At 40.8% G+C, this 20,516-nt stretch overlaps 1 pseudogene; it reads left to right on the forward strand.

Annotated features, from left to right (window-relative positions):
* Positions 1-4,213: 4,213 nt before the first annotated feature.
* Positions 4,214-20,295, forward strand: LOC103287968 (translationally-controlled tumor protein-like; annotated as a pseudogene).
* The last annotated feature ends 221 nt before the right edge of the window (positions 20,296-20,516 follow it).

The following is a 20,516-nucleotide window of genomic DNA, read 5'->3' on the forward strand; positions in this document are numbered from 1 at the left end:
GTTGCTTTTCTCCATCCTTCTCATACTTCAAGCTGAAAGCTGCATTTCCTTTGGTAAAAACACAGTGCAAGAGGTTAAACCATTAACAGAGATGCATTGTCACTGGCTCCCCAAATCTGTGTCAGTGACAAGTGTCAGCTGTGGAACCCTTTCATCTTGGACCTAACAATGATTTCTAAATGTGTAAGTTAAAATGATGAAGCAAAAGGTCTTCTTAATTTAACTTTATGTCTCTTTAACAAATATGAATAATTAGAGAACACAATTGTAATACATGAGAACAGTCATCTTCCAACTCTAAAAATATAAAGGAGTATGGGTGAGCTCCTCTGTCATTTATGTGATTGGATCTGCTGCACCAAATTTCAGTTAAATTGAGTTAAATATTCAGTTAAATATTAGAGGCCCAATGCACAACATTTGTGCACTCGGGGGGTGGGGGGTCCCTCAGCCCGGCCTGCACCCTCTCACAGTCTGGGAGCCCTCAGGGGATGTCCGACTGACGGCTCCCCTGCGGGGAGCGGGCCTAAGCTGGCAGTCAAATATCCTTAGTGCTGCAGTGGAGGCAGGAGAGGCTCCCACCACAGCCGCTGCACTCGCCAGCTGTGAGCCCGGCTTTTGGCTGAGCAGCGCTTCCCCTGTGGGAGGACACTGACCACCAGGGGGCAGCTCCTGCATTGAGCATCTTCCCCCTGGTGGTCAGTGCACATCATAGCAACCAGTTTTTCCACCATTCAGTCGATTTGCATATTAGCCTTTTATTATATAGGATATATGTATCCTACCTAATAATAGACAAATATGCAAATTGACCGTACCTTCGCTATGCCCGCGATTGGCCAGGAGGCGCGGGGGGTCGGGACTCAGGGTGGCCGATTGGGCCGGTGGGACGCTGAGCTCGCGTCACCAGCGGCGGCTCAAGCTCAGTGTCTGCGCCATGGCTGTGCTGAGGCACAGAAGGGGCCTCTGGGGCAGCGAGCTCACGTCCCACCACCATCAAAAGCGGGGGAGCTGGGTGCCTGTCTGCTTAGGCACCAGGCCTTTCAGAAGCCTTCGCCGTGCTGGAGGCTTCTGAAAGGCCTGGTGCACCAGCGATCAAAAGCAAAAGCGTGGGAGCTGGGTGCCTGTCCACTCAGGCACCAGGCCTTTCAGAAGCCTTTGCCATGCTGGAGGCTTCTGAAAGGCCTGGTGCACCAGCAGACAGGCACCCAGCTCCCCCGTGATTGAAAGTGAAAGCATGTAGGGGATCCTACATGTGCATGATTCAATCATGCACTGGGCCTCTAGTATATATATAGAGGCCCAATGCATGAAATCTGTGCACGGGGGCAGGGATGGGTCCCCTCAGCCTCTCCTGAACCCTCTCTAATCAGGGACATCCCTCTTGCAATCCGGACCACTGGCTCCTAACTGCTCCCCTGCTGGCCTGGTCACCCCTAACCACCTCTGCCTTGGCCCCTGCCACTGTGGCTTTGTGTGGAAGGATGCCCAGATGGATGTCTGGTCTAATTAGCATATTACCATTTTATTAGTATATATTATACAACATAAGCTTTAAGGTAGAATTGCATTAGTAGAAATGAAGAGACATTTCATTAAAAAATGTATATTGGTTTGACATGATTCAAATACACTTGTTTATGACAAAAATCAAGTCTTTAAGAATAGGATTGCTTGCCCTAGCTGGTTTGTCTCAGTGGCTAGAGCTTCGGCCTGAGGACTAAAGGGTCCCAGGTTCAATTCTGGTCAAGGGCACATGACTAGGTTGCGGGCTTGATCCCCAGTAGGGCTCGTGCAGGAGGCAGCTGATCAATGATTCTCATCATTGATGTTTCTATCTCTCTCCCTCTCCCTTCCTCTCTGAAATCAATAAAAATCTATTTTAAAAAGTAAAAGAATAAGATTGCTTTGCTATCAAAGCCAAGTAAGGTGTGTTATTCATTGACCCTGATGAAGTCTGAGCAGCTCAGTTGCTAAGCGACTTCACTGGGTTCTTATCAAATAAAATCCGTGGAGAAGCAACTATGCCCACCATGCATTTAGGCTATAAAGACCGAAAGTTGGGGAGGACGGAGTGCTTCTGGGGTAGGAGACAGTGAGGGTCAGTGGCTGGGAAGCAGGGAAGATACGGGAATGCCCAGTGCCTGGAAGCACCGGAGGTTCTGGGATATGCAGATCTTCTGGGGGCGAGGTCAGGCCCTGTGCTCCAAGAGGTCAGGTCCAGAGAGAGGGCAGGGGTATGGTTCTGGGGATCTCCTTCCTGCAAGGCTCCTCCTCCTCCCCTTAACCCCCTAACCTGTCCATTTGGATGAAGGGGGTGGGAAGCAGGTACGCAATGCCTGGGCGGGATGCCCCTCAGTCCCGGATCTCTCCCGGGGGTGGGGGAGGGGTGTTTGTATTGGTTTATTTGATTCTTCTTACACGTTGAAAGGGGTGGCAGGGGAGTTGTCTGCCAGACATGGTTTCCTTCTGCTTGCTCTTCAGAGCTGCTCCATGTGATGCCTTTTCCCTTCCTTCCCCACTGCCCGATGTAATGCACATGAAATCGCCAGGGATGAAACTGGCACCCCCATTGTATTTCGTGGATATTGCACTCCACAGGAACCTGCCTGATCCAGGTAGTGTTGGGGTCATTCACTGTGGGAAAGGCTCGATTTAAACGAAGCCTCCACTTAGATAGGTGCAGGCCGAGCCATTTGCAAAGGGTTTATCATCACTTCTGGCTGTTTCCTTGGAACCACAAACTCAAGATAGCAGAGCCAGGGGCTGCCCCTGGGCCAGGTGGCCTCCAAGCTGGGCAGCACGTGGTGGGCCTGTGCATGCCTCTGCCGGTGGCTGCCTCCGTCGGGGGCTGCCCCCAGGCCAGGCCACACAGAGGCCCTCCTGGTGATGGCAGTCCCCGCCCACCCACTCCTACTGTGCATGTCTCCTGCTGAGCAGTTGGGACATTACGGTGTCCTGGCTAATCTGCATATTCCTCTATTATTATAATATAGGACTAGGGGCCCGGTGCATGAATTCAAGCACCTTGAAAGGAACTGTGGGCTGTGAGGCTGCGGTGGGCACAGGGGCAGGTCTCAGTCCATCTTCCGTGCCCCCACTCAGCCTCTTCTGCCACGGCCCCTGGTCCCCTCTCTGCCAGCAGCCCCGCTCCCGTTGCTGTCTCTTGCACCCGCTGATGGTACAGAGCAATGGGGCCAGCACCAGCATTGGGTGCAAGTGGGGTCGGTGCCACCAGCAGGTTCAAGTGGTGGCTACTGCCCCTATTGCCCCTCAGGAGCAGGGGGAGGTGGAGAAGCCCTGAAGGGCGACCAGGGCTGGCAGCTGCCACTCACACACGCTGATGGTGCTGAGCAAGCGGCGGTTCCAGCATTGGCAACAGGTGTGAGTAGAGCTGGCACTGGCAGCAGGTGCAAGTGCTGGCGTGGGACCGCAGCGAGGGGAGCAAGAATTTTCAGTAACCACCAGAGGCTTGCCCCAATGACAGCAACCAGTGTCCCGCCTTGGTCTGGCACTCCCTTTCACCTGCTCCACTATCCCGCTGCAGCCAACGCCTACCATGTTCCACACTCTGCCACCCGCTGCTGATCCCTGCCATGTTCCGTGCCCGCCCCCTGGTGGTCAGTGCACGTCATAGTGACTGGTTGTTTGGTTGTTCAGTTGTTCTGCTTTTTGGTCAGTCTATTTGCATATTAGGGTTTTATATATATAGATATGTGTGTATACATATATGTGTGTATACATATATATATACACATACATTCATATCATTAGTATAAAAATGCAAATAAATGAACTTCACTTGCACATGAGACTTTAACATGTGGTATCATTAGTATTTAAATTTATTAAAAACTAGAGGCCCAATGCCTGAAATGTGTGCAATAGTAGGCCTTCCTTCCTCTGGCGGCCTGCACTGGCTTCCCTCTGGCACTCAGGACCCGGGCTTCCCTCTGGCTGCCGGTAGGCAGCCCTGGCTTCATCCGGAAGGACAGAAGGATGTCTGGTCTAATTAACATATTATGCTTTTATTATTAAAGATAGTACCTTATCTTTTCAAGGGTAAAATTCACCCAACTCAAAAAATCAGTGAAACTTTTCCCCCTGTCCCCCCTTTCATCCCATGGCACTGTTCCAGCTGCACAGCACCAGCTCAGGGTTCCTGCTAAGCTAACACAGCTGTTGTCTGCCCCCAGCTGCCATCAGGATCATCTACCAGGACCTCATCAGCCATGAAGAGATGTTCTCTGACATCTACAAGATATGGTAGATCTCCGTCTGGCTGTGCTTGGGAGACAAAGTCAAAGATGGTCACTAAAACAGAGGGTAACATTGATGACTCGCTAATTAGTGGAAATGCCACTGCTAAAGGCCACGAGGGCAAATGCACAGAAAGCAGTCATCACTGGTGTCGATATTGTCATGAGCCATCATTTGCAGGAAACTAAAAGAAGCCTACAAGAAGGACATCAAAGATGGTATGAAATCAATCAGTATGCTGGCCAGTGTGGCTCAATTGGTTGGGCATTGTCTGGTGCACAGAGATTCCCAGTTAGGGCACATGCCCTGGTTTCGGGCTCCATCCCCAGTAGGGGGCGTGAAGGAGATAGGCGACCAATGTTCAGCTCCCACAACGATGTTTCTCTCTCTCTTCTTTTACATTCCTCTCTCTCTAAAACAATAACAACAACAACAACAAAAAACAAAACAGAGACCTGCAAGAGTAAAACTTTTATGACAAGGCTACAGAACAAATCCAGTACCTCCTTGATTTCAGAACTGCCAATTCTGTATTGGTGAAGATATGAATCCAGATGGCCTGGTTGCTCTGCTGGACTATGTGAGGATGGCATGACGCATATATGGTTCTCTTTAAGGATGTTTCAGGAATGGAAAATACAGTAACAATCTGGCAATTTGGATCTATCACCTATCATAGTAACTGCTGCTTTTCTCTACACACCACAACAGGACAAATGGGATGGATGGTATCTTGAGCACTTCATTTATTTTGACCTTAATTTATTTTGAGCAGAGGAATTATTTTTAAGAACAACATGTCATGTAGGTTGTCTAAAAATAAAATGCATTTAAACTAAAAAAAAGAAAAAGAAATCAGTGAATATAGAACCTTGCTCTTGCTGGTTTTCTCCAATGTGAATTTCACAAAAAATTAACAGACAAATGGAATGTGGAAAGTTGAGAATCTAAGTCAGTGGTCGGCAAACTGCGGCTCGCGAGCCACATGCCAGCTCTTTGGCCCCTTGAGTGTGGCTCTTCCACAAAATACCACAGCCTGGGCGAGTCTATTTTGAAGAAGTGGCGTTAGAAGAAGTTTAAATTTAAAAAATTTGGCTCTCAAAAGAAATATCAATCATTGTACTGTTGATGTTTGGTTCTGTTGACTAATGAGTTTGCCGACCACTGATCTAAGTATTCTATGGGTAGCTAAAATATAAACTTTAATAGCTTTGGAATTATATGGACAAATTATTGTCATTGTAAAGAATCTTTTTAAGTAGTTGGGCCTGTGTTTTTAGTTCTTTATATCATTATTAAATTCTAAAAATGTAGTGCTCTCCATTTGCATGATTCTGCACTGATCCTCTGAAAACAATCAAGACCAGATCCTTTAGAGAGCCTCTAGTTCCTAATTTGTTGACACCCTCAACAATTCTTATTAGTCTTTGAGATTAGTGTTCTCATTTGCTTAAGAATAACGCTTTGCCTAAGATTACATAGTACAACTTTTTCTTTCAACTTGCTTAGAAAGAAGTCCATAAAGGGACTGTTGTCACCTCATGTGTTTATAAGTGACATTCCTGGAGATGAGGTGGTTTTCTGGGTGATGATAGGACTTCGGTTACATTCAAGTTTTTGTATGGAATTACTAGATCATTTTCAGGAGAAGAGCCAGGCATTGGCTTTGCAGAGTTCACTGATCCACTATACCAAAGTGGCTAGAGAGGAACAGAGTTGGGAACAGAACTGATTTTGACGTTTTCATCCTAAATAAGAGAATGGTGATGATAGGGAGGAAGGAGAGCCCTTCAGTGTAGTGGAAGAACCAGTGAAAGACTCAGTCCTGCTCTGGTCTCTGTAATGCCCTATTTCTGTACAACTGAAGGTCTGTGTATTCTGAATCCCTTACATCTTAGAGATGAGAGGTTACTAAATTTGGTATATAGATTTTTTATACCAAAATATATAGAGAACTTACCCCAGAGGAAAAAAAATAATGATCATGATAATAAAAGAATCACTTACACTAGATACAAATAATTTACTTTTAAACTGCTTCATCTATCATGAAAATGTTAAGGGAGACCAATCTGCATGGAAGACATGGGGTAATAACCAGCACAGTCTGAGGGCAGAACAAGTAACCCAGGGAGGGGTCTTAAATCAAATAATAGTTTCAAACCTTAGCCTTAGTAACTCCATCCATTGACTCTTCTTGCTGAGATGCCTTGTTTGACAGGAAGGTGTGGGCTTGATGGTTGGAACCAGGGGTAAAATAAGGAAGAAAAATTCATGGATTCAGCCTGACCTCCAGAAAGCATTTCGTGAAAATGAAGCTGGCTTTCAGTGGTCATAGGACACAAATCTACACTTCCCCCCAAAATAAACAGAGGGACCAATCTCCTACAGAGCTATTTAGGGACCTGCATTTGATAATATAGATGAAACACTAAGTGGTCAATTAAATTTCCAAACATTTCAGCTTAAACTGAGAACTATTTTCTGGATACCAATAAGTAGTTGAGGAGAAGGTTTAAACTATGCGTATGTAATAACAGTAATATGTGTAATATTACTAGATATACTAATATATACTATATATAATAGAAATACTAATTGTAATCATAGAAACAATTTATAATAGGTTGAACAGTAATCATATATCAGGTTTGTGATAACGACTAAACCTAAATTATCTCATTTATTTCTCACAGCAACTTTATGAGGAGGTATGGTCATTCCTATTTGATACATGAATAAATTGAGGTGTAGAGCATTTGAGGAACTTACAGTTCTCAATTAATACATTTGGCCTTCCAAACTAAGTTCACCTGACAATATGGGCCACACTGATAATTGTTAGGCTGGGTTACAGAGCTATTTGGGAAAAGATGGGACTGTCTACTGGGGACAGAACACACATTGTACACAGTAGGGCAAGGATGGAGTAGAAACTATAGAGGAGTAGACAGCAAGGCACACTGTGAACTTTCAGATTGTCCAGATTTGATTAATATTGTTTTTCTACAAAAATTAGTGTTGTTGATAATTAGTCCTAATTTATTCCTAATTATGTTTTAACTGTTTTGCCACTAAAAATATAATTTATACTCCTTTAGTCCCCTACAACTTTCTTATTACAGTCCTATGAATGCGTACACACCTAGAATACAGATAATAATAAAAGAAATAAGCCTGAAAATACACTTAAAAACCTGTAAAACAAAACTGAAGAGGAATTTATTTATAGGACTGATTCAACATGTCACATTTATCCACCTCCATACATTTTTCATTTGTACCATCTGTAATTCTATTTCTAGAATACTTGATTGAATTTTTCTATTTGTAAAACTGGGGAGAAATTATATAATTATGAAACATGAAATTGCAATAATCCCCTTTGTGCTTGCTTAATTTATAAAATGTATATTCAAGTATGGTAGGCACCTTTAATCCTAAAAGCATTATTATTAGTTAGTGACTATTTTCTGTACTTGCATAATGCCAAACAGCTGGATAAAAATGAGAATTGTAGTCAATCTTTTGAAATTTTTTCACTTGATGCCACAAATTCTGATAGCTATCATTTCAAGTGTGATACAGCTGCAGACCAGGGTCCATGCTCCTCTTCTCCTGCATGCACACAACTCAGGCATGTGTCCACACACTTTGTAACAGGGTCCAGTTGAGGGAGAGAGTTTTAACCAGTGGAAAGTGAGTGGAGCGAACCTGTTCCATTTCAAGGCCTAGACCTCCCATATATCTCTCTCCATTTTTTCTTTTCCAGCTCACTGGTGCCATGGCCACAAACTCCACCCTGGGACAAAGTTGGAAGCTACATATGAAAGGTAGTAGAGTTACTGTAATATGTCTTCTCCTTGTCTATGTAGAGCTGGAAATTTTCTCACACCCCCCTCCCAAGTTTCCTGTCACTATACTGCCTGGTGAGCAACGAAGACTTACTATTGTCTTAAGCCTTCACATATCAGGGTTGATTTATTTTCACAACCTGGTCTACCTTAACCTATATTCTAGAGGACTGCATTTTTTCTAATTTGTACAGCTATTTACCTTTGGTTCACTTTCTTTCAAGGATTGAATTCTGTATCAGTTTTTCAGTTACTGGAGCAGCATCTCTGGGGCCATGGCACTGTGCCTCACAGACTTTCTCCTGCAGGGAGTAGAATTCACCAAGGGCCCCAAGCTGCTGTTGGAAATCTATCACTTCATAAGAGGTGAGGACACACATCTCACAGCTGCTCACAGTCCATGAATGAGTATGGGGCAATTCTAAGGCCAACCTCTTCCTGGAAAACCCAAGACTTCACTGACAGCTGACTTTGACTCGAATAACCACATTGCGAAACTGAATCTTCCTTAGATTGCAGGACAATCTAGGAAATTCCCATCCATTAGCTTCTCTTCTTTTCACCCAGAGTCAGACTTACATGTGATCTCATGGCCCCCCAAGCCCTACCCAGCCGCCCAGCCTCACCTGCCCCTTCCCTCTTTTCCTTTCACACAGGCATATCTCCTACTAAAATACTTGCACATTTAATCCCTTTTTGGTATTTCTTTCTCTGAGGACCTGAACTAATAAATGCAAACCTCTTCTGTGAACAAATGATATGTGTCATTCATTACTTGGGATACATTTTTTATTAGTTTCCAAAGGCTGTGACAGCAAAGTATCATGCACTGTGTGGCTTCAAAAACAGAAACCTATTGTCTCACAATTATGGAGGCTAGCAGTCCAAGATCAAGGTGTTGGCAGGGTTGGTTTTCTTTAAGTGCTGTGAGGGAGATCTGTTCTTGCCTCTCTCCTAGTTTCTGGTGATTTGCTGTCAATCGTTGGTGCTCCTTGACTTGTAGATGAGTCATTCCAATCTCTGACTTCATCTTCACAAGGTGTTCTCATTATGTGAATGTCTGTGTCCAAATTCCCGGTTTTTATGAGGACATCAATCTCATGTTTACATTGGACTAGGGCCCACCCTAATAACCTCATGCTGACTGGACCACTTCTGGAGAGATTCAATCCAAATAAGGTCACATTCTGAGGTGCTGGGTGTTAGGATTCCAATATATCTTTTTGGGGTGGAGGAGAGGGACACAATTCAACCTATACCATGGCTATTAATCAATCATAGGCTTACATTTCCCATATGTTTGGAAAATAGCAGGTGACATGCTCATGGAACTACCTTTTTGTAGCAGATATCTCAACATGATAAAATCTGTTAGTTTACCATAAGAATGAACATAAAACATTGTCTTTCACATTTCAAAGTACTTTAACCTTTTGCACTCGGATGTCGAGTGTGACTCGACACGGTTAGCATTAGAATAAAGGAATCAAGAAAAAAGCAAGCGAGTGCAAAGGGTTAAATCCTGTGGCAATATGGATAAATAGTTTATCAACCAAATAAAATTATTTCCATGATACCATTTTCACTATAACACAATTCAAATGCCAATTATAAAAGCCAAAATCTCACAAGCAGACCAACTTGCTGAAGAAACACCTAGGGGCTACCAATTTTAACTTGATTCAAATTTCTTCCCATAGAATTTCATTTAAAACAATGTGGTAATTTGGACCTTTAGTGGAAATGTGATGTTTTACAGGTGATTTATTGTTTACTTTAAAAAAAAATGAATACATATCATGTAATGAGACAATCCTGCTAGAAGGAAGTTACAGAAAGCCGAGTAAGTGTTAGATACTGACCCTGTTCCTTGCTCTTATGGCTTAATCATGAAACAGACAAAACAGAACAAATGACTAAGGGTGTATTGTCTTATTTTTCATAATGAAATAAAAGTTTGTGAGCATACCATAAATCATCACATTATTTCAGGCAAATGAGAAATTCTATTCATTCATTAGAAAACACCTTGGGATAGCCTGTAAACCCTAATCTTTGGGCCAGACATGGAAGATAAAGAGACTAATGAAATATATTTTCACAGTGAGCTCCCAGTTCCAGCGAAGAAGAAAAACACTATGTTATAATGTAAAATCACAATATGATGTTATGGCATTGTACAGAATCCGAGGTCACAATTAAACAAAAGAATGAAGACAATGGCATAATCTCCTGCTAGTTTAAAATTGCCATTTCCATCTTTGGTTGTCATATCCAACTTTCCAGTAAATAAAAAAATAAAAACAAACACAAAATAGCTTACATGAATAATTAATAACCAATAGTTATTATTTCATAAAAAAAACAATGGAGAACTATGATAACCTTCCAAGTAGTTGAAGTTGACTCACCAGAGTTCTAGCTCCATAAACACAAGCTTCATAATGATTTGTTGCTTTTATTTCAATAATGTTTTCCACATTTGTGTGTATACATACAGTATTTTTATAGAGGATTTATTTCAAAAATTACTAATTATGCAGTCATATTATTTTATTTTATTTCCTTAACAACTATTTAAGCTTCTGCTTACTCTTTAAAGAGCTAACTTCTATTTATCCCCCTATCAATAAAAATACATTAAAAAGTACTATGCTTATTAAACACTTATTGTGTCCCAACTATGTTTCAGCTATTTATTTAGAACTAGTGATCATAATATTTGAAAAACATAATCCTCACCCCTGAAGTAGCTCAGATCCATGTGTTTGAGATAAACTAAGAAATGCACAATTATATAGAGTCATAAAGCCTTCAAAAATTACAAACTCACAGACTGACACAATGTTTAGAAAAGTGCTCCCTAACTTTGGGGAGTGATAGTAGTGTTTTGGAAGTACCACTTTGGAGTAAACTAGTTTAGCATAAAGGAGGTGGGAAAGTTGCATCATAAATGTTAATAAAGGGATTCGACAGGTGAGGATCAAGAACAAGGGCAATTATGGGCAGACAAGATATAATTTCCACAAGGCAATCATAGCGAGAGAGACAGAGAGAAAGAAAGAAGGAGCAAGAGAGGAATAAGAAGAGAGTAAAGTAAAAGATAGTAAAATTAAGGAGCTGGAAATTATTTGTAGACTGGAGAATAATACGTGGAGAGTGAAGAAGGAGCCTTTGATGAAATTGCTTAGAAAGAAAGGTTGAGGCTGAGTCCTGAGGAGCCTTGCATACTCTGCTCAAGAGTTGTGTGTTAATCATTAAGATAATAAAAACCATGGACTGCTTTAAGGCCAGAAAACAATATCGATGTTTTATAAATGTCCCTCTGGTAAATGATTTATGTGGTGAAGTCTGGAGGTACAGAGATCAGGAAGGGACAATTGTCATAACAGGTGAAAGGCAGTAATGGCCTGAGCCAAGACAGTGATGGCCAAGAAGAAAGACACAGATTTTAGAGTATTATAAATACAGAATTGACTGCCTTTCATAACTGAACACATTAGGAATAAAAGAAAAAAATGAGGATGATCGTGAAATTCCAACTTGGGCAATGTATAGATTGTGGAAGCATTTAGTATAACTGTAAGGAAAAACATGTCTCTGAGGAAAAATATTTTATTGGTTCTTATTCATCTACAACATTTATTTTTCTGAAAAGAAAAAAGTGTCTTCTATTTATTACTGAATCAATCATAATGCTTTTTTTCAATTATCATTGCCACTAAGATAGGAAAGGATCTAATATATTTGTACTGCTTGTGGGTTTTTGCCCAAGCAGGAAAAAGGCTTTTGTATGAAGAACAGCAAAATCTCCATAAAAGACCTCAGAGGTCTTTGTTATATATAAACAAATTCTCAATGTTAATTTGACATAGATGGGTCCATGAGCATGCTTTCTCCCGTATAAATTCCAATGTACTTCAGACAACTTACTATGCATAGTGAGAAGTAAAATTTTAGTAATTTGATAATTTCTTACAAATATATTTTCTTCCTTGAAAAGTAAACATTTTTTGATAAATTAAATGTTGTGAAGCAAGTTGCATTTTTTAAGCTAGTATTTCTACTAACACATTCATACTAGCTCATTTAATGTTCAATAAAGAACAAGAGAATTTTAAGACCATTAAAATAACAGTAATATAGACAAACAAAATATATATCAGAATAAAATGTTAAAATGAATGCATTATATCATATGGTTTGGGTTTATTCTTCTAGAAACTTTAAACAGAAGGATTTAATGTATTATTGTCTACCTATAATACAAAAAGTTCAGCAAAAATGGTAATTATATAAGGTTATGAAACATTCTTGGGGGTTGAAAAAAAAATTTCTAACAAATGGAAATTCTAGGGTCTAATTCTAAAAACAGAAACAAACTCCAATCTCTTTTATACAGAGGGAGGGTTTGAGTGCTGTGCAATCATTATTTTAAATTAATCCTAAGTGAATGTACAGCATATCTTTTTTAAACATGAAGTACTCTGTACAGATAAAACAGTAATTTTTGTATCCAGCCAGTACCTCAGTAGCAGACCAAGTGGTGCTTATGATAACTGAGAGCTGAAATGACACTTCCTCAGCTGTTATCAATTGCACTTGTATGACCAAAATGTGTTCCTCAAAAGACCAGGCACAGCTAGTAGAGTTTCTAATGTGTATATTTGAGAGCTTTCAATACTGGAGAGAAAAGTTGCCTCAGCTTATGTAAAAATTATCCCATCACTGAAGCCCATACTTTCAAAGGAGCAGCTGATAAGCTTTACAAATAAAAGTACATACATAAATAAACATATAAGCCATGAAATAAAGGCTCATAAATAAAAGATGCCCTGTTGCTCCTAGCATCATAGAAGAACTGGAGGTCACTATGAGTCCTGGTCTAGGCTAGTGAGGATATTGGCCATTCAGCCAGCAATTATCTCTGTCATCACCATCGGCCAATTAGTGGAGGTTAACAGCTACCTGTGATACCCACAGAGGCAAGACAGCTTAACAGAGAGATAAGGGAAAGTGACACCCAAAGAGAACCTTGCTGAGGGCCCTTGTAAAGAGAAACCACTGTTATTCTAGAGAGACGGGGCACCTGTCCCAGACGAGGCCTTCTGAGGAGTGACCTAAATGGCTGCACACTGCGGGGGAAACAGCTTCGCCAAAACAGTCCAACTGAAACACTACACCAAGGAAAAGAAAACGAACAACAAAAACAAGTCTCCAAAAGCTAAGGGTAATAATTATGCAGAGTTGCCGCAATATAGTATTTAAAACCTAGTTTTCAACAAAGAAAAATGACAAGGCATGCAAAGGACAAGAAAATATGCCCATCCATGGGGTGGGATGTGTGGGAAACAAACAATAGAAATTACCTCTGAAGGAGCCTAGTTGGTGAACTTAGCAGGCAAAGACTTCAAAGCAGTTATTATAAAGATGTTTAAAATCATATTTAAAGAAGTAATAGAGGGTCTGATGACAATATCTTATCAAATAGATGATCAATAAAAAGATATAAATTATTAATAAAGAAACAAATGGAAATTCTAGGGTTTAAATTATAAAAACAGAATAAAAAAATGAACTATAGGGATTCAAAAGTAGGCTTGTGTTGTCAGAAGAATAATTGAACTTGAAAATAGATCAATAGCCCAGCTGTGGTGGCTCAGTGGTTGAGCATCGACCTATGAATCAGGAGGACAGGGTTCAATTCCCAGGTTGCAGGCTCAATCCCCATTAGGGAGTATGCAGGAGGTGTCTGATCAATGATTCTCTCCCATCATTGATGTTTCTATCTTTCTCTCCCTCTTCCTTCCTTGCTGAAATATAATAAAAAATACATTTAAAAAAGAAAGTAGATCAATAAAAAGTAAGTAATCTGAAGAACAGAGAGAATAAAACGTTAAAGAAACATAACAGATACCTGGCGGTGTGACTAAGTTGGTTGGGTGTTGTCCTATGCACCAAGAGGTTGCAGGTTGGATCCCTGGTAGGTGCATGCAGGTGGCAACTGATCAATATTCCACTCTCACATTGATGTCTCTCTTTCCCTCTCCCTTCCTCTATCTCTAAAAATCAATAAAAATATTCTTTAAAAATTATAAAAGAGAAAAATGACAGAGCTTCAGAAAAAAATATGGAACACCATTAAACACACACACACATCCACACTAATAAAAGAGAAATATGCAAACTGACCATACCTTTGCAATGCCCACTAGCCAATCAGGAGTGAGTATGCAAATTAGCCTAACAAAGATGGCAGGTTAATTTGCATACACAGGCACCAAGTGGCCAGGGGCAGGGTGGGATGCTTGTGTCATCACCATGGCAATAATACAGGTGTTCTGCACTGCCCCAGCCGCTCCAGGCCTCTGGGCAGCATGGGAAGGCAGAAAGGTGGCTCAGGGCCGGAGCAAAGGCAGAAAGGCGGTGCCAGCAGCCAGGGGAAGGAAGGCCCATTCTTGCACGAATCTTCGTGCATTGGGCCTCTAATATATATAATGAGAGTACCAGGAGAAAAGAGAAAGGAGAAAAAATATTTAAAGAAAGAGTTGCTGAAAAACAATCCACACATCCAACAAGCTCAATGAATTCCAAGTAGAATAAAAACAAATTGATTTATACCCAGACTCATCACTGCAAAAATGCTCAAAGACAAATACAAAGAAAAAAATTGTGAGAAAATGATTTATTAGTTATAAAAGAAACTCAGTATGATCAATTGCTGGCATTGTCAGAAACAATAGAAGCCACAAGGCAATAGAATGACATAGCCAAAGTTCTAGAGATAAACAAAACACCTGTGAATCAGGAAACATATCTAGAGAGCTACCTTTCAAAACAGAAGGCAAAATAAAGACTTTCAGGTAAACAAAAATGGAAAAAGTTGTTGCTGGTAGACTTACCTTAAAAGAAATACTAAAAATATACTTCAGGCTGAAAGCAAACAATTCCAGACAGTAATTTATACATGCATGAAAAAAATAAAAACTGCTGGTAAGAGAAATTAAAACATATGCTCTAGTAAAAGTTTGTGCATGAGTGATCAGCAATATGAATAGTAGCAAAAATTAAGCAACCCAAACATCCATCCACTAAATAATAGAAAGGTGAAGTTGGTAAAAACATTTAATAGAAAATTATTTGACAATATAGAGAATGAAATATCAATATACATCACAACATGTTTAAACCTTAAAAACATATATGTGCATAGTTCCATTTATATGAAACTAGAGGCCTGGTGCACAGATTCGTGCACCAGTGGGGTCTCTCAGCCTGGCCTATGCCCTCTCACAATCCAGGACCCCTCGGGGGATGTTGGACTGCAGGTTTCAGGCCTATCTGAGGGATGTAGTAGTGTGCAAAGCGGCAGGCAGCCAGGGAAGGGCCTGAGTCAAGGCCAGGCACTGTACTGCTCTCACTCATCCTGGCCCCACTGTGCCCACCGCCATTGCTCGGTAGCACTGCTGCAGAGGTGGGAGAGGCTCATGCAGCCGCAGCTGTATTTGTCAGCTGTGAGCCAGGCATCTGGCACCCATCGATTAGTTGAGTGGCACTCCCGCTGTGGGAGCACAATGACCACCAGGGGGCAGCTCCTGTGTTGAGTGTCTGCCCCCTCATGGTCAGTGTGCATCATAGCGACCAGTCAAACAGTCAACTGGTCAAATGGTCGACCAGTCACTTAGGGTTTTCTATATATAGATATACACAATAGGCTAATATGTTGAGACAAAAATTAGAAATGGTGGGGGGTGGAGATAGGAAGATTGGCTGATGATAGCTAAAGGGTACAGGATTTCTTTTAGATGTAATGAAAATATTCTAAAATTAGATCATGCAGATGGTTGTACAACTCTGGGAATACAGTAAAAATAATTGATTCGCACACTTTATAATGATAAGTTATGTTAATCTATCAGTATAGTGTGTACAATTCAAATAAAATAAAAATCCCAAACAGGAAAAGAAAGCAAACAAAAAAATGAATGGCCTAAGATATCACACTACTTGCCAGTTGAAAAATCAACCTGCCACATTCTCAAGGATGCTGACAAAAGATACAGGCTTTCTGGGTCAAAGTTACTTTATTACTCACAGTGCAGAAAACAGGATGAACATAATCATATTTGCTTCTATTCTTCTTGTCCCTGCATTTCATAGAGTGACAGAGAAGGGCCTAGATGGATAACTACAAATATAAATTGTATTCCATGAGTGGTATCTTGAGCTCAGGAAACCTGAATCTTTTATAATGGGCACTAAATATGTCCTCTTTGCTCTTTTCTCTAGAGAAAGACATTATCTCCACTCTCAAGGCTGTAGGCAAACTTGCACCTTGCCCTGGAGGGAGACATTATCTATAGGTTCCAAGGCTATTTTCTGTACAAACATGGGAAAAGACAGTCCAAACAAAAAAACAAGTAGTGCCTCTTTCACAAGACATGCAGAAATAAAAAAGACCCATGGAAAATTGTTCCCAAATAGGGTAGTTCAAAAACTCTCCATGTCAAGAAAGAAAGTTAAAAATTGAGTCTGGCAAGACCCCAGAGCAAAAGCTCAAGATAGCTTTATGTTTAAACTAGAGGCCCGGTGCACAAAATTCATGCACTGTGGGGGTTGTCCCTCAGCCCAGCCTGCACCCTCTCCAATCTGGGACCGATCAGGGGATGTCCGACTGCAAGTGTAGGCCTGATTGGGATTGGGCCTACACTGGCAGTTGGACATCCCTCTCACAATCTTGGACTGCTGGCTCCCAACTGCTTGCCTGCTTGCCAGCCTGATCACCCCCTAACCACTCCCTGCCAGCCTGATCGACGCCTAACTGCTCCCCTGATGGCCTGATTTCCCCCAACTGCCCTCTCCTGCTGGCCCGGTCGCCCCTAACTGCCCTCTCCTGTCAGATCTGCTGCCCCTAACTGCCTTCCCCTGCTAGCCTGGTCCCCCCAAACTGCCCTCCCATGTAGGCCTGGTCCCCCCAACTGCCCTTCCCCTGCAGGCCTGGTCACTCCCAACTACCCTCCCCTAAAGGCCTGATTGCCAGCCATCTTTGACCACATGGGAGCAGCCATCTTGTGCGAGGATGTGAGGGTCAATTTGCATATTACCTCTTTATTATATAGGATTAAGCTGATACAAAGGCAGATGAATAGCTGAATGGGTGGTAAGAGCAAGATGAAGCAAGGAATTGTGAAAATTAAGAGAGAAAAATAAAGGGAGAGCACTGAGCAGATAGAGTGGTTCAGAATATCAAGTTGGTTTGTTATTCTTTATTGCATTTGCTGTATTCCTTGTGAAGCTTGGTGTGTGGCTCCTATAATATACTATACAGTAGTCTAACTGATTAATCAGGCTGCAGTACCACTGCTCCTAGTTCTAAAATATAGCTCTCATAAAAAAATAAATAAAACAAAACACAAATCCTATCACTCCCTTCACTATAAAGTTCAAACTTCTTATTAACCCTTGAGGTCTTTCCTTATTTGATGGGGCATCTTTCTAAAATAAAGGCAGTCTTAAATATCCTAAACCCACCATTCACTGGTGAATGCAAGATGTTTTTATATTTAGGGTCAAATTTAGTTTCCATAAGTTGCAATATTTTCTGACATTTTTGCATTGATGACTGGCCTGAGGGACCTAATTAACATTCAACTAACAAAGATTGCAAAAGCAGAAATGAATTAAATGAAATTTCAATGCTCCACTTTCTTTGAAAAAATATCAAGGTTGAATCATCTTTGGCCAGCCTGCCAAGGAGTTACACAGTGAAGATAAAAGAATATTGAGGACAAATGAGGTAGAGTGCTAAGGGAAGGGGCAGCATATACTGAATTTAGTTACCTCTGTTTTCCTTATTCATAAACTACAAAGGTTCTTTAGCATTGCTATGAATAGAGTATTGTAAGCTCAATCTACCCTATCTGCAGCAATCATTCCTGGTTTTCCTCTCCATCTACACTGCAGGCCTAACTTAATTTATCAATTTATAGGCCTGATTCTTGTTAATCTAATGGTTTCATTTTCTTTATATTACAGCCTAAAAGCTCTTTTCCAAAATTCTATCTAATGATTGAATTAAGTCCCTGTCCAACCAAATAGATACATTTTAAATGATTGGCTTAGTTCCATCTACATGAGGGGAAAAGAAAAATTTTTCACATAGCAAAATTGAAAGTCAGAAAAATTGGCCATAACTAATAAAAGTAGCCAACAATCACTTGTTCTTTAATTTCATTAAATTCTACTGTATGTTCTCTGAAAGCAATTTGGATCTCTTTCACATTATTAACAATTTTTACTTAGAAAGAACCAGGAAACTGAAGGTTTCTTTCATTCTTGAGGGTAATTCCTATCAATGTCTTATTTTCTATTTTTACCATTCCCCACAGGTTGGGTAGCTCATCCCCTGACCCTGAATATATGTTAGAAATAAAAGTACAACGACCTTTCTCCTCATTGTGATAAATTCTTTTCCACCTAACGGGCAATCACCAATTAGCCTCTAATGCACAGATGCAGTAGAACTAAAAATATCTCCCAGTCTCCATTGCAGGTAGGAATCTTGATATAATTTAAGTACTGCCAATTACCTACACTAGACTTTAACTCAAATTAACAAGGGAGAGAAGCATAATGCAACATCTCTTTAGTTGGCATTGATTATCGTTAGAAGTTTAAGGTTTTTTAATCATTGTGGTTCCTTGATTGAACAAGGAGCTTCTAATTCAGTAGCTTCTGGCTGAAGGAATGGAGGAATGGGCGCAGCAAGGCCCTGGAGCAGAAAGGTCTGGCGGAAGCTTCTGCTCCTAAACTTACAGAACATGACAGAAGTGGGGGCAACATTAGTAGCTTACTTTAATAATGTGGTTTTGAAATTTCATCACTGAATTATCACAGCTTCACTCCTGGTTTCTTTCCTGGTATTATTCAAAGTCATGGGCAGCTATGAGGCTGAGATAAATAATTTTGAAAAAAAATCAATTATAATTATATAAATATTATAGTGTCCAGAAATTTCACAGTAAGATAAAGACAAAGATAATCATACATATAGTCATCAAAAAACCCACCATCATTAGAAATTTGTAATATTTCCTCTAATCTATTCTTTATTTGAAGTGTCTGTTTTACAGCTGTGATTATATTGCAGAAACTATTTTATAAGCCACCTTTTTCATAAAACATTAAGAATTTATCATGTCACTTAAACTCTTCACAAATTACATTTAATTGCTGTGTAATATTTTATAAGAGAGAACACTTCTTTCCACTTACCGGAGTTTATACAGTTAGTGGAACAATTTTCCGAAACACTCCTGTCATTTCGAAACACCCTTTACTCTTCCCCACAGAGATGGAACAAACTACCTGGCTCATTTCCTCATTCGTTCCTATCTTCATTGCTTCCCTCAACAGGCATGTTTTGAGGATCTGTACACCATCGTGAACTGTTTTAAGTGCTGAGGACAGAACAATGAAGAAAACGGAAAAAAACGTCTAGCCTTCTGTGGCTGGCATTTGGAGTACAGTTTGGGGATAGCAAAGCAGAAAATACACAATATAAATAAGTGAAATAGTAGGTTAGATTATGTCTAATGCTAAAGTGAAAATACAGCAGGTTAAAGGGACAGGAAATCCCTGGAATTGCCATTTCAGATGGGGCAGCTGGATTCCTTGCCTAGGGCTGCCATAACAAAGGACCACAAACCGGATGGGTTAAAACTACAGGAAGTAATGGGCTCACGGTTCTGTAGGCTAGAAGTCTGAAATCAAGGTGTCAGCGGGGTCTTGTTTCTTCTGAAACCTGTAAGGGAATCCTTCCTTGCCTCTTCCTTAACTTCTGGTGGTTTGCCTGCAATCTTTGGTCTTCCTGGTTTCCAGCATTATAACTCCAATCTCTGCCTTCCTCATCACATGTCTCCGTGTTCACAAGGTTGTCTTCTTTAAGGACACCAGGCATACTGGATCAGGGGCCAGCCTATTCCAGTATGACCTCATCTTAACTAATTACATCTACAAGGTCCCTATGTCCAAATTAGTTCACATTCTGAGGTGCTGGGTATTAGGACTTCAAGTTATGGGTGTGTTTTGTGTGTTTTTTGTTTTTTTTTTTTTTCAGGAGGACACCATTCAACCCATCACAGCAGAAAAGAGAGATCTCATAAGGAAAACTGACATTTGAATAATAGCCAGGAAAAAAGTGAAAGGATGAGTCAAGGGGATGTCTTGGAGAAGAGTGTTCCAGGTAGACACACTAGGAAATGCAAATGTCCTGAAGAGGAAACAATCCTGGTACGTTCAAAAGACAACAAGGTGGCCCTAACTGGTTTGGCTCAGTGGATAGAGCGTCGGCCTGTGGACTCAAGGGTCCCAGGTTCTATTCTGGTCAAGGGCATGTACCTT

This window comes from Eptesicus fuscus, chromosome 2 (genome assembly GCF_027574615.1).
Source record: "Eptesicus fuscus isolate TK198812 chromosome 2, DD_ASM_mEF_20220401, whole genome shotgun sequence".
Taxonomy (NCBI): Eukaryota; Metazoa; Chordata; class Mammalia; order Chiroptera; family Vespertilionidae; genus Eptesicus; species Eptesicus fuscus.